Raw genomic sequence first — 12,663 nt, 5'->3', positions numbered from 1 at the left:
AATACCCTGGGGTCTTACTGGTTTGGAACGACATGAGGGTGAGTTATTAATTACATAATTCTCATTTTTGGGTGAACTAACCCTTTAAAGGAGCTATGTGGAGGTTTTTACTTAAAAAAAATCTTTATATAGAGTTTTAATTTGTACATGTATGAGCCAACCATGATGTAAAAAAAAGAGTGACACCTCGACTGTCCACCACGGTTGCCTCTATCAGCCTGTAGGCTCAATTGTGTGTGGAGGAGTCGGGCCCGAACTGGTGCGTTCTCGTCTACTTGGGCTTACAACCGTACGGCACGCCAGCTATTATAGTAAGCAGCGGCAATAGTGTTTTCAAATGGACTCTTCGGATGAAAAGAAGTGACAAGCCTCCAGCACAATTCAGACACCCACGGACACTCCTCGTAAGTAAAAAAAAAAAAAAAAAGAGCGTGCGCACTGAGAACGAGCATGAGACTGGCTGCAGTTCCTCTAACGGCCACTGGTGTCAGTAACGGTTAGAAATTTCAGAACCTACGCAATGCTCCTTCAAGGTCTCTGAAAGTTATAAAGGGGGCTTTCTCACTCAGATAAGGCCAATGGGCCAAGATCACCCACAGGCCCTTCTGCTCACATTACAGTGCAACTTTCAATTGTGTTGAGTGTGAGAGAGGTCAGGCCTCTCCTATAACCAACACACACACACAGCACCCCAGAACCTGGGGGCATCCATCATTACTAGGGTGGTGAAAGTAGACACTCTAAAATACTGCAACGTGTTTGGTCAAGGGTAACCCAACACTGGCAGAGAGCGAGTGTGAGACTCTCTAATTTTATGAGCGCTCACACACACACTCACACACTTCTCTTGCCCCCGTCCTAGGCCTTAAGCGCTACTGAAATCAGCTATGAGTGCAAATAATTCCCTGATAAACACAAGCCTGGCAAGTGCTTTAGTCCCTCTGGATTGATTACATACTTTTTGGCTGTCTAAATAAGGTTGCTGTTATTGATAAGATGTTATTACAGTTTTTTTCTGAATGCTTAAGCGCTAATCGTGATTCTTGTAGCACAATTTCTAAAACTATTAATACGTATAGCAAAACCACTCACTGAGTTTGCAAAGCTAAAAGCACAAACACTGCTTTGCACTCAGTTTGCAATTTTGTAACACATACTTTGCAAAACTGTAGGCACAATTCACTGCACAACACTCTTTTTGCAGAACTTTAAACACAACTCACTGCTTACACAACACACTCCTAGCAAAATTATACACATGTATGGGTATCATTAACACTATTTTGCCAACTGTCTGGCACACTTTCACATGTGAAAACTATTTTAGATAATTAGTTCACTTTGCAATCAGCCTAAGCACTATAAATAAGCCACAGGTAAGCTGTCTGTGTGGAGTACAATGGAAGGAGCAGTAAGAGTGAGAGATTGAGAATCAGAGGAGGCCGAGGAGGCCGAGGGAGAGGACGTGGAGGTGAAGAAGTTGGAGGAAGAGGGCGTGGAGGAGCAAGAAGAGGACGAGGAGGGGAAAGAGGAAGGGTAAGAAGAGTAAGAAATAGAATAACTGATGACATCAGAGCTACAATAGTGGGCCATGTCATCAACCATGGGATGACCCTGAGGGAAGCTGGCCAACGGGTTCAGCCTAATTTGAGCCGCTACACTGTGGCAAGCATCATTAGGACATTTCGAAATGAGAATCGGTAAGTACTTTGTAGCACTGCCATACTCTAATGAGAAACACAACAGTACCATACATGCAAAAATACTGAAATTGTTACTTTAGAGAATTGCTAGACGTCCAGATGTTGGGGGCAGAGGAAGAATGTTCACTCCAGAGCAAGAGACCCATATAGTGAGCATGGTGATTGCCAATAATGCATTAAGACTGCGCGAAATACAGCAGCGCATAATTGATAATGACACCATCTTTCAAAATATACACAGTGTAAGCATTTCTGCACTAAGTCGTGTACTTGCGTGCCACAGAATAAGAATGAAGCAAATTTACAGAGTTCCTTTCGAGAGAAACACAGAACGTGTGAAGCAGGTAAGCTATAGTGTCATTGGTTCTGAATTTGGAAGTGCATACTGTAGTGCTGTGCATGGGCCTGATGTGTTGCATTTGTTTTTTTCTTGTCCAGAGAGTGATGGAACTAGAAGCAGATGCCATGGGACATGAGCTACTTTTTGTAGATGAGGCCGGTTTTAACCTCAGTAAAACCAGGAGACGTGGCAGGAACATTACTGGACACCGTGCCATCATCAATGTCCCAGGACAACGTGGTGGTAACATAACCATGTGTGCAGCTATAAGCCAAAATGGTGTTGTTCACCATCATGCAACCATAGGCCATACAACACTGCACACATTATTGCATTCCTGGACACCTTACATGACATGCTCACTGTTCAGAGACCAGAGCATACCCGATATGTCATCATATGGGACAATGTTAGTTTCCATAGGGCTGCTTTGGTCCGCAACTGGTTTACAGACCACCCATCCTTCATGGCACTCAACCTCCCTCCATACTCTCCATTCTTAAATCCCATCGAGGAGTTCTTCTCTGCCTGGCGCTGGAAAGTGTACGACCGTCATCCTCATCAACAGGTAGCCCTTTTTTTTGTGAAATTACTATTTTGTGTTCTGACTTTGTCTTGGTTTTGATGAGTGTGAATAAACACCAATACTTAAAGTTCGGATCCTTGTATGTTAACATGACACTATGACAAAAGTATGACCTCAAATTGACATCTGTACAAAGAGAAAGCAAAAGCCAGATGTGTTTTGTATTCATACCATCAGTGTGTAGTTGGCACATTGTGTGCTTAGTAGATGATGGCTTGTGTTTACTGTTTGATACGAAAACACCATTTTTACAAAGGTGTGAAGAGTTAATCTAGCTGTGTTCGCTTTTGCAAGAGAACTACAATGTTTTGATAATTGGGTGATAGGTTTTCTTATTTGTGTGTAGAGTTTAGCAAAAATAGCCAATAGTTAAAAAAAAATGTGCTTAAGCAATCAGAAAAAAACTGTAATAGGAAGCAATAAATGAAAAAAATCTAAATCAATTTCACTGCCACATCATTTAACAACCATAATTGCTTCTATTTTGAGGTTTTAATATTTTTCATAAATTATTTTTCATTACATGTTATATTATCAACATCATTTATGAGATACTGAATTGAAAAATAATAATCCAGCACGATTTAAGATCAACCAAAGAGGTGGAGAATCTGACCGTGATGAGTCACGTGATCAATTATTTGATTAAACAGCAGAAATAGTGCAGAATATGAAATAGTTCATCTTCATTTTAAGTGATAACCAGAGTGCAGTTTATTTCTGATGCTGTGAGTGACCAATCAAACGAAAGATTTAAACCCCTGATAGACATCTAAACAATGGGTTGGTGGCCCTTTAAGAGTCTGAGGTTGATAAGATATATGTTTTTAAATGTTTTTGAAAAAAATGCCTTATAAAGCGTTTATCAAGGTTGTGGGTTGGATTCCCCCCGGGAACACATGATGTAAAAATTGATAGCCTGAATGCACTGTAAGTCGCTTTGGATAAAAGCGTCTGCTAAATGCATACATTTAATTTAATTTAAATTTAAATATAATTTTCATTCAAAATAGCTATTTCCTCCTTTGATATAAATCTGAATTTTCATATTCATTGTTCCTGTCACACGATCCTTCAGAAATCATTCTGCTCAAGAAACATTTCTGATTATTATTAATGTTGAAAACATTATTAGGAATAGCATTTATGTAAAATAGATTAAATACATTACAACATTATCTTTACTGCGTTGTCTTTATTGTCACTTCTGTTTGATGAATAATGCTATTAATTTATTGAAAAGATTAACTCTTACTGACCCCAAACTTTTGAACGGTAGCATATAAATTCTTAGCGGCCTTCATTTTTAATAGTGCATTCCCACAGCTTTTAATAAAGCATTAATTCCACTGTTTTTTATATATATGTTAAGCTTAAAAAAGAGACTTCTCAAACGATTTTCTTCAAGCTAATAACACCGTAGCTTAATAACCACAAGAATCTGATTAAAAATCAAACACACACAGACCTCTGCAAGTCCCAAAAGTCATAAAAGCATGGAAATATTTCGAATGGGGCTTTTAATTGCAGACATTTGAACCCATTAAGAAATCTCCTCTAAAAGTGTGCAGAAGACACACACGTGTTCTAAGAGAACCAACTGAGACTGTAGAGAGATTTCATCTGTGATTTTCTTTCCAGTGAAGTAACAGTGATGCTCAGAGACTCACGCGGACTTCCTGTTCCTTCTAACCGTGCCTTAAGAAGTGACGGCCGTTCTGCACTGCATCTGACTCCTTCAGGACACTGAAGTTATTCAAAGAGCAGGGATTAGCCCTGACAATGCCATATTATCAGCTGGAATCTCTAGGTCTGCAAAAGGAAAATACTTCTCAGTGTCACACTGAAGAGAGATCCCTAAACCTGACACCGAGGAGAGCCATTTAAGAGCACTGAACAGTGCCAGCGATTCATGCGGTCCTGTGAAGAGAATGGCCGCTCTTCTGTCCTCGCCTTGTTTAAAACAGAGAGGGAAACTCATGAGGGTTTGAGAGACAAGGCAGCGCAGAAACTGGAGCAGCCAGCTGACTCACACATGAATAGAGGCAGCACAATGATAAAGTAAATCACCCTCACAATCCCCCGGTTTATCAGCAGCTCTAGCCTAAACAGATAATGAAATGAAGTATCGCCGCCTCGCTAACTAATGGAAGACGGGCCATTATACACACTGGCTGACAGACGATACACACATCTGTGCTGTTGATCGCCAACACATCGTTCAGATATGCACTTATGTCATTCAAAAAATGTACAAATCGAATTGAGTCGTCTGGGGAATCTTTAAGAGAGTTACTGCTGATGGAATCTGAAACCGCATCTCATTGGTTAAAGGTAACAAGCTGGATGTCTGACATTAAATAAGCGGCAGGAATGTCCGCTAACACAATTCATGTGGCACTATGAGATCCATATTCATAGATAACTCATTTTGTTAAAAGGATAGTTCACCCAGAAACAACCTGTCATCATTTACTCACCATCATGTCATTCATAGTCTGAAACGAGATCAGATCCATTTGCATTAGATTGCACCCACAAAACAATATTTAAGTTTATACAATAAATATGCTGTAAAGGAGGTTATTAGGCACAACAAAGAGCTGAAGTTAAATTTATAACTTTATGTTCAATTAATTTTTCCAGATATTAAAAAACCCAATACCTGAAGTTAATTTACTACGTATCCAAAATCAAAAACGATTACATGCTTAGAAAATTTTCTAAGCTTAGACCTTTCACCATATATAGTTTGTCATGATTAGATTAGGATTTAATTGTAATACTGTATAGTGAAGTAAACGTAGGCGTCCCACCGAGGGGATGGGTAACAGGTTTAAACATTATTATTTATTATCATTTAAAAACAACAGGAATTGTCTGGGTTGAATAAAAGTTCAGCTGAATTGACCACACCACACACAAAAAAAATGAATTTCTACTTTTAATGTTCTTAAAACTATTTAAATAAAATAAAAATCTGTTTACACTGTTTCAATGGTATACCCAGAAGAAATAAGCAATATGCATGTTTACATGATTTTACGGTAAAGATACAATTTTGGTAATACTTCAGAATAGGTAACACTTGTTAACTATTAACTATGACATTTCTCTTAATAAATTCTTATTTTGCTGCTTAGGTTTAGGTATTGGGTGTGATTAAGGATGTAGAATAAGGTCAAGTAGAACAAAGCATTAATATGTTCTTAATTAGCACTTATACATGGCTAATATTCTAGTAATATGCATGCTAATAAGCAAATAATAAGTGTTACCTATTTTAAAGTGTTACCAAAGTTTTCTGTGTCAAGAAGCCTCCAATAATATCACATGCCATGAAACTCTAAAATGACCAGAATGCCGAGAACATCTAATAATGTACATATGTTTTATGAGAAGAGTAAATGTAATTGTTTTCATAAAAAAATATAAGCTTCACTTTTCTGTTTGTAAATTCCCCAAAAATGGCTCCATTTACTTTGCCTTGTCTTTTAAGAAATGAGAGTTGACACTATTTTTGTTTTATTATCTTTTAATTGTACAGTAAGAGCTTTATGTTTATGAAGGCCAAAAGTAGTATTTATGAACAGACGGTATGTGAGCCATGAAAATACATGATATCTATAATGAGTATATATACATGAACTTAAGTAATAAGGGAAAACGTTAACAATATGCATCATAGATTCAATCTCTCTGTCACTTACTCAGTGGAAAAGAGGAGAAATGTCCTCAAGCAAACAGTGCTGGACGCCCTTTTTAAAAGCTCTGTTCAAATTCACAAAAAAAGAAAAAAAGACATGAATGGTAAGAAACCAGTTACAATTTGAAAGTTAAACTCTGGAGATACTTTAAGAAAGCGAATGTTGAACTCCAGGAAATCAATGCTGAGGCAGCTTTGACTGAATTTAGAGATTTAAAAACAAAAAGATCGGGAAAAATAGAACCCTAAACTCTAACACAGAGAACCATTTCATATACGGCGATACGGTTCTATATAAATAACCAAAATATGATGCAAAAAACCATTAACCCACATATATTATTGCTCACTGTCAGTGTTTTTGTGAAGCGATGAGGGAAAGAAGACTTTTACTCCATTGAATATTTCTCAGGGTGTTTTGTTTTTCAGTATAGACATAGCTCAAAGTCTTGGCTACAAACAGCTATTGAACATTTCCACTGTTATTGCCCAGGAAACAAGATACAGTTCATTAAACACAACGTTGTCACAAGGAGAACCCACCTATTAAAGGCTATTTGGAAGTTTATAATGGTGTTTAAAATTATAGGTTTAACTTAGTGAAATTCAGACAGTTACAACAGAACAGTTCAAGAAACCATTGTCATGGCAATCATGTACTATAATTAACAAATTGTATAAAATGAATAAAATATCAAATACACGTGACAGTCTGATCCAACCCCATGAGAAATACTATTTGTGCTTGAATACAGTTCAATATTTCAGTAAAGGCCTACCTCCATTATTTCTTTGTTTTTTATCTGAATGGCGTGGATTCACTCGTTAGCCAGCAGCTACAGCAAAAAAAAAAAAAAAAAAAAAAAACACTTTTTTTTTAAATTGATGATTAATTTTATTTTGGGGGAAGGAAATTCACACACACACACACACACACACACACACAGACAGACAGACAATATTTTACCTTTTTTTCACAGAACATTGCTTCTCTTTCTTATGATTTCAGCTTCCCGATGCTGTTGACACGTGCTTCACATATCACAATGGAAATGTAATTCTGCGCTTTTCTTCAAGTGCTAAAGAAAAGACAGGAATATTTAGGATTTAATGTCAACTTTAATGGACAAACAGCGCCATCTTGTGGATAGAGACACCACAGCACTACCTTAGATGTCTATAAAAAACGAACACATTTTTTTCAGGTTTTTTTATTTTTTTTGGGGGGGGGGGGGGATAATAGATAAGTATGAATTATAAATACCATTTAGATATACTACATAGCCTGTTTTAGATTACTTATTGTCACTTTTTGGTCATTTCATGACTTCATGACGTCTCATTCTCTTAATTTCATTACCATCTAATTACCAACTCACTAAATTGAGAATAAATATATTTAATTTAGATTTTAAAAATACCCCCTTTGATGACTATTTTTTATAATTATTCCCTCATAAATTAAATAAATTTAAAGCACTACACACATTTGAATGGTAATTTTGAAATGGGAATACCTTATTTTTGAAGGTAGCTCTTCACCTGTAGAATTGTCCTAGTGCCATCTAGAAAACATAAAAAAAACTAAATACAATTTAATTCCTTTTATGAGAGAGAGAGCAAGAGAGCACTGTTTCCTTTGTGTTCAGAAATCATACTAGTCCTTTCTAAAAAGAGATCATTCTCTTCTTCAATCCAAACCAAAGCACAAAAAGAAAGTTTGTGCTTTCAGACACACATACTCCATTCCAAAGTTTGGGTCAGACTTTTTATGGGTTTTTTTTCTTTTCTTTTTTTCTTAAGTTCACCCAGGGTATTTTTTATACAGCAAAACAGACATAATGCAAAATATTATTCGAATTAAAATAACAGTTTGATATTAAAATTACATTTCTGACAGCAGAGTTGAATTTTCAGCATTTAAGCCTACTTCAAAAGCGAAACATCTCTAACAATGTAAAAGTCTTTACTCTTTTTTTATTTTTTATAAATGTTGTATTATTTTTATTATTAGAGTTGAAAAGTCTTATATATACACCAGTGTAGGTGTTTACATATTTATGAACATAAATGGATAAAAGGAGGGAGTTCACGGTTTAACTTTAGTCTTCTCAGTGGTCCATGTCAATGCTGCCGAGTCTCCAGCAATCTCATTAACTCACCATCACGTCTCGAGTGATCTCCTATACTCACCATCACGTCTCCAGTGATCTCCTATACTCACCATCACGTCTCCAGTGATCTCCTACACTCACCTCTGAGTCTCCAGTGATCTCCTACACTCACCTCTGAGTCTCCAGCGATCTCCTTAACTCACCATCACGTCTCCAGTGATCTCCTATACTCACCATCATGTCTCCAGTGATCTCCTACACTCACCTCTGAGTCTCCAGTGATCTCCTACACTCACCTCAGAGTCTCCAGTGATCTCCTACACTCACCTCTGAGTCTCCAGCGATCTCCTTAACTCACCATCACGTCTCCAGTGATCTCCTATACTCACCATCATGTCTCCAGTGATCTCCTACACTCACCTCTGAGTCTCCAGTGATCTCCTACACTCACCTCTGAGTCTTCAGTGATCTCCTACACTCACCATCATGTCTCCAGTGATCTCCTACACTCACCTCTGAGTCTCCAGCGATCTCCTTAACTCACCATCACGTCTCCAGTGATCTCCTATACTCACCATCATGTCTCCAGTGATCTCCTATACTCACCTCTGAGTCTCCAGTGATCTCCTACACTCACCTCTGAGTCTTCAGTGATCTCCTACACTCACCATCATGTCTCCAGTGATCTCCTACACTCACCTCTGAGTCTCCAGCGATCTCCTTAACTCACCATCACGTCTCCAGTGATCTCCTATACTCACCATCATGTCTCCAGTGATCTCCTACACTCACCTCTGAGTCTCCAGCGATCTCCTACACTCACCTCTGAGTCTCCAGTGATCTCCTACACTCACCTCTGAGTCTCCAGGGATCTCCTACACTCACCATCAAGTCTCCAGTCTCCAGTGATCTCCTATACTCACCATCACGTCTCCAGTGATCTCCTATACTCACCATCACGTCTCCAGTGATCTCCTATACTCACCTCTGAGTCTCCAGTGATCTCCTATACTCACCTCTGAGTCTCCAGGGATCTCCTACACTCACCATCAAGTCTCCAGTCTCCAGTGATCTCCTATACTCACCATCACGTCTCCAGTGATCTCCTATACTCACCATCACGTCTCCAGTGATCTCCTACACTCACCTCTGAGTCTCCAGTGATCTCCTATACTCACCTCTGAGTCTCCAGTGATCTCCTATACTCACCTCTTAGTCTCCAGTGATCTCCTATACTCACCTCTGAGTCTCCAGTGATCTCCTACACTCACCTCTGAGTCTCCAGTGATCTCCTATACTCACCTCTGAGTCTCCAGTGATCTCCTACACTCACCTCTGAGTCTCCAGTGATCTCCTACACTCACCATCACGTCTCCAGTGATCTCCTATACTCACCATCACGTCTCCAGTGATCTCCTATACTCATCTCTGAGTCTCCAGTGATCTCCTATACCCACCTCTGAGTCTCCAGTGATCTCCTATACTCATCTCTGAGTCTCCAGTGATCTCCTATACTCACCTCTGAGTCTCCAGTGATCTCCTACACTCACCTCTGAGTCTCCAGCGATCTCCTTAACTCACCATCACGTCTCCAGTGATCTCCTATACTCACCATCATGTCTCCAGTGATCTCCTACACTCACCTCTGAGTCTCCAGTGATCTCCTATACTCACCATCATGTCTCCAGTGATCTCCTATACTCACCTCTGAGTCTCCAGTGATCTCCTACACTCACCTCTGAGTCTCCAGCGATCTCCTTAACTCACCATCACGTCTCCAGTGATCTCCTATACTCACCATCATGTCTCCAGTGATCTCCTACACTCACCTCTGAGTCTTCAGTGATCTCCTACACTCACCATCATGTCTCCAGTGATCTCCTACACTCACCTCTGAGTCTCCAGCGATCTCCTTAACTCACCATCACGTCTCCAGTGATCTCCTATACTCACCATCATGTCTCCAGTGATCTCCTACACTCACCTCTGAGTCTCCAGCGATCTCCTACACTCACCTCTGAGTCTCCAGTGATCTCCTACACTCACCTCTGAGTCTCCAGGGATCTCCTACACTCACCATCAAATCTCCAGTCTCCAGTGATCTCCTATACTCACCATCACGTCTCCAGTGATCTCCTATACTCACCATCACGTCTCCAGTGATCTCCTATACTCACCTCTGAGTCTCCAGTGATCTCCTATACTCACCTCTGAGTCTCCAGGGATCTCCTACACTCACCATCAAGTCTCCAGTCTCCAGTGATCTCCTATACTAACCATCACGTCTCCAGTGATCTCCTATACTCACCATCACGTCTCCAGTGATCTCCTACACTCACCTCTGAGTCTCCAGTGATCTCCTATACTCACCTCTGAGTCTCCAGTGATCTCCTACACTCACCTCTTAGTCTCCAGTGATCTCCTATACTCACCTCTGAGTCTCCAGTGATCTCCTACACTCACCTCTTAGTCTCCAGTGATCTCCTATACTCACCTCTGAGTCTCCAGTGATCTCCTACACTCACCTCTGAGTCTCCAGTGATCTCCTACACTCAACCTCTGAGTCTCCAGTGATCTCCTACACTCACCATCACGTCTCCAGTGATCTCCTATACTCACCATCACGTCTCCAGTGATCTCCTATACTCATCTCTGAGTCTCCAGTGATCTCCTATACTCACCATCATGTCTCCAGTGATCTCCTATACCCACCTCTGAGTCTCCAGTGATCTCCTATACTCATCTCTGAGTCTCCAGTGATCTCCTATACTCACCTTTTGAGTCTCCAGTGATCTCCTATACTCACCTCTGAGTCTCCAGTGATCTCCTATACTCACCTCTGAGTCTCCAGTGATCTCCTATACTCACCTTTGAGTCTCCAGTGATCTCCTATACTCACCTCTGAGTCTCCAGTGATCTCCTATACTCAACATTACCTCTTCAGTGATCTCCTATACTCACCTTTGAGTCTCCAGTGATCTCCTATACTCATCTCTGAGTCTCCAGTGATCTCCTACACTCACCTCTGAGTCTCCAGTGATCTCCTACACTCACCATCACGTCTCCAGTGATCTCCTGTACTCACCATCACGTCTCCAGTGATCTCCTATACTCACTTCTGAGTCTCCAGTGATCTCCTATACTGACCATCACGTCTCCAGTCATCTCCTATACTCACCATCAAGCCTTCAGTGATCTCCTATACTTACCATCACGTCTCCACTGATCTCCTATACTCACTTCGGTGTCTCCAGTGATCTCCTATACTCATCTCGGAGTCTCCAGCGATCTCCTATACTCACCGTCACGTCTCCAGCGATCTCTTACAATCACCATCACATCTTTAGTGGTCTCCTATACTCACTGCTGAGTCTCCAGCAATCTCCTACAATCACCATCACATCTTTAGTGGTCTCCTATACTCACTGCTGAGTCTCCAGCGATCTCCTACAATCACCATCACATCTTTAGTGGTCTCCTATACTCACTGCTGAGTCTCCAGCGATCTCCTACAATCACCATCACATCTTTAGTGGTCTCCTATACTCACTGCTGAGTCTCCAGCGATCTCCAACAATCACCATCACATCTTTAGTGGTCTCCTATACTCACTGCTGAGTCTCCAGAGATCTCATACACTCACATCTGAGTCTCCAGCAGAGTATGTTGATGGAGTGGAGCGTCAACAATTTCCCCTCCATACTCCGAGCATTTAATAATCACTCCACTCCAGCTCCGCTCCGGTTTCACCGTTTCCCACTCCTCGCTCCACTCCTTGCTCCACTGATCAGAAACACTGCCCCGCCTTCACCCTTGGAGATCAAACTCCATTGATCTCCAATACTCACTGCTGAGTCTCCAGTGATCTCCTATACACACCCCTTTAAGTTCTATAGATTAGATGTTCCAACACCCCATGAATCAGTGTTTAAAAAAAAACATTATACATACAAAACCATTTAAAGACAAAGCATTATGAAATTGTTTAACATTTCTTATGGTTTGCTGCAGCTGCTGTCAGATTCAATACTGTTGGCTGCTTCATCTTTCAACAAATGTTTCTTTATGTGAACTCTCCATTACACTTTACTTCGTTTACAAATCAATATTCAGTCAAATGCCCTGAACAAAATAAACTGTTAAATAATCTGTTATTGCATTATACTGAAGCCTTCTGAAGTTTACACAGACACACAAATGTGCTAGTATGCTGG

The sequence above is a fragment of the Carassius carassius genome, chromosome 21 (genome assembly GCF_963082965.1).
Source record: "Carassius carassius chromosome 21, fCarCar2.1, whole genome shotgun sequence".
NCBI lineage: Eukaryota > Metazoa > Chordata > Actinopteri > Cypriniformes > Cyprinidae > Carassius > Carassius carassius.
This window is presented reverse-complemented; position numbering follows the sequence as displayed.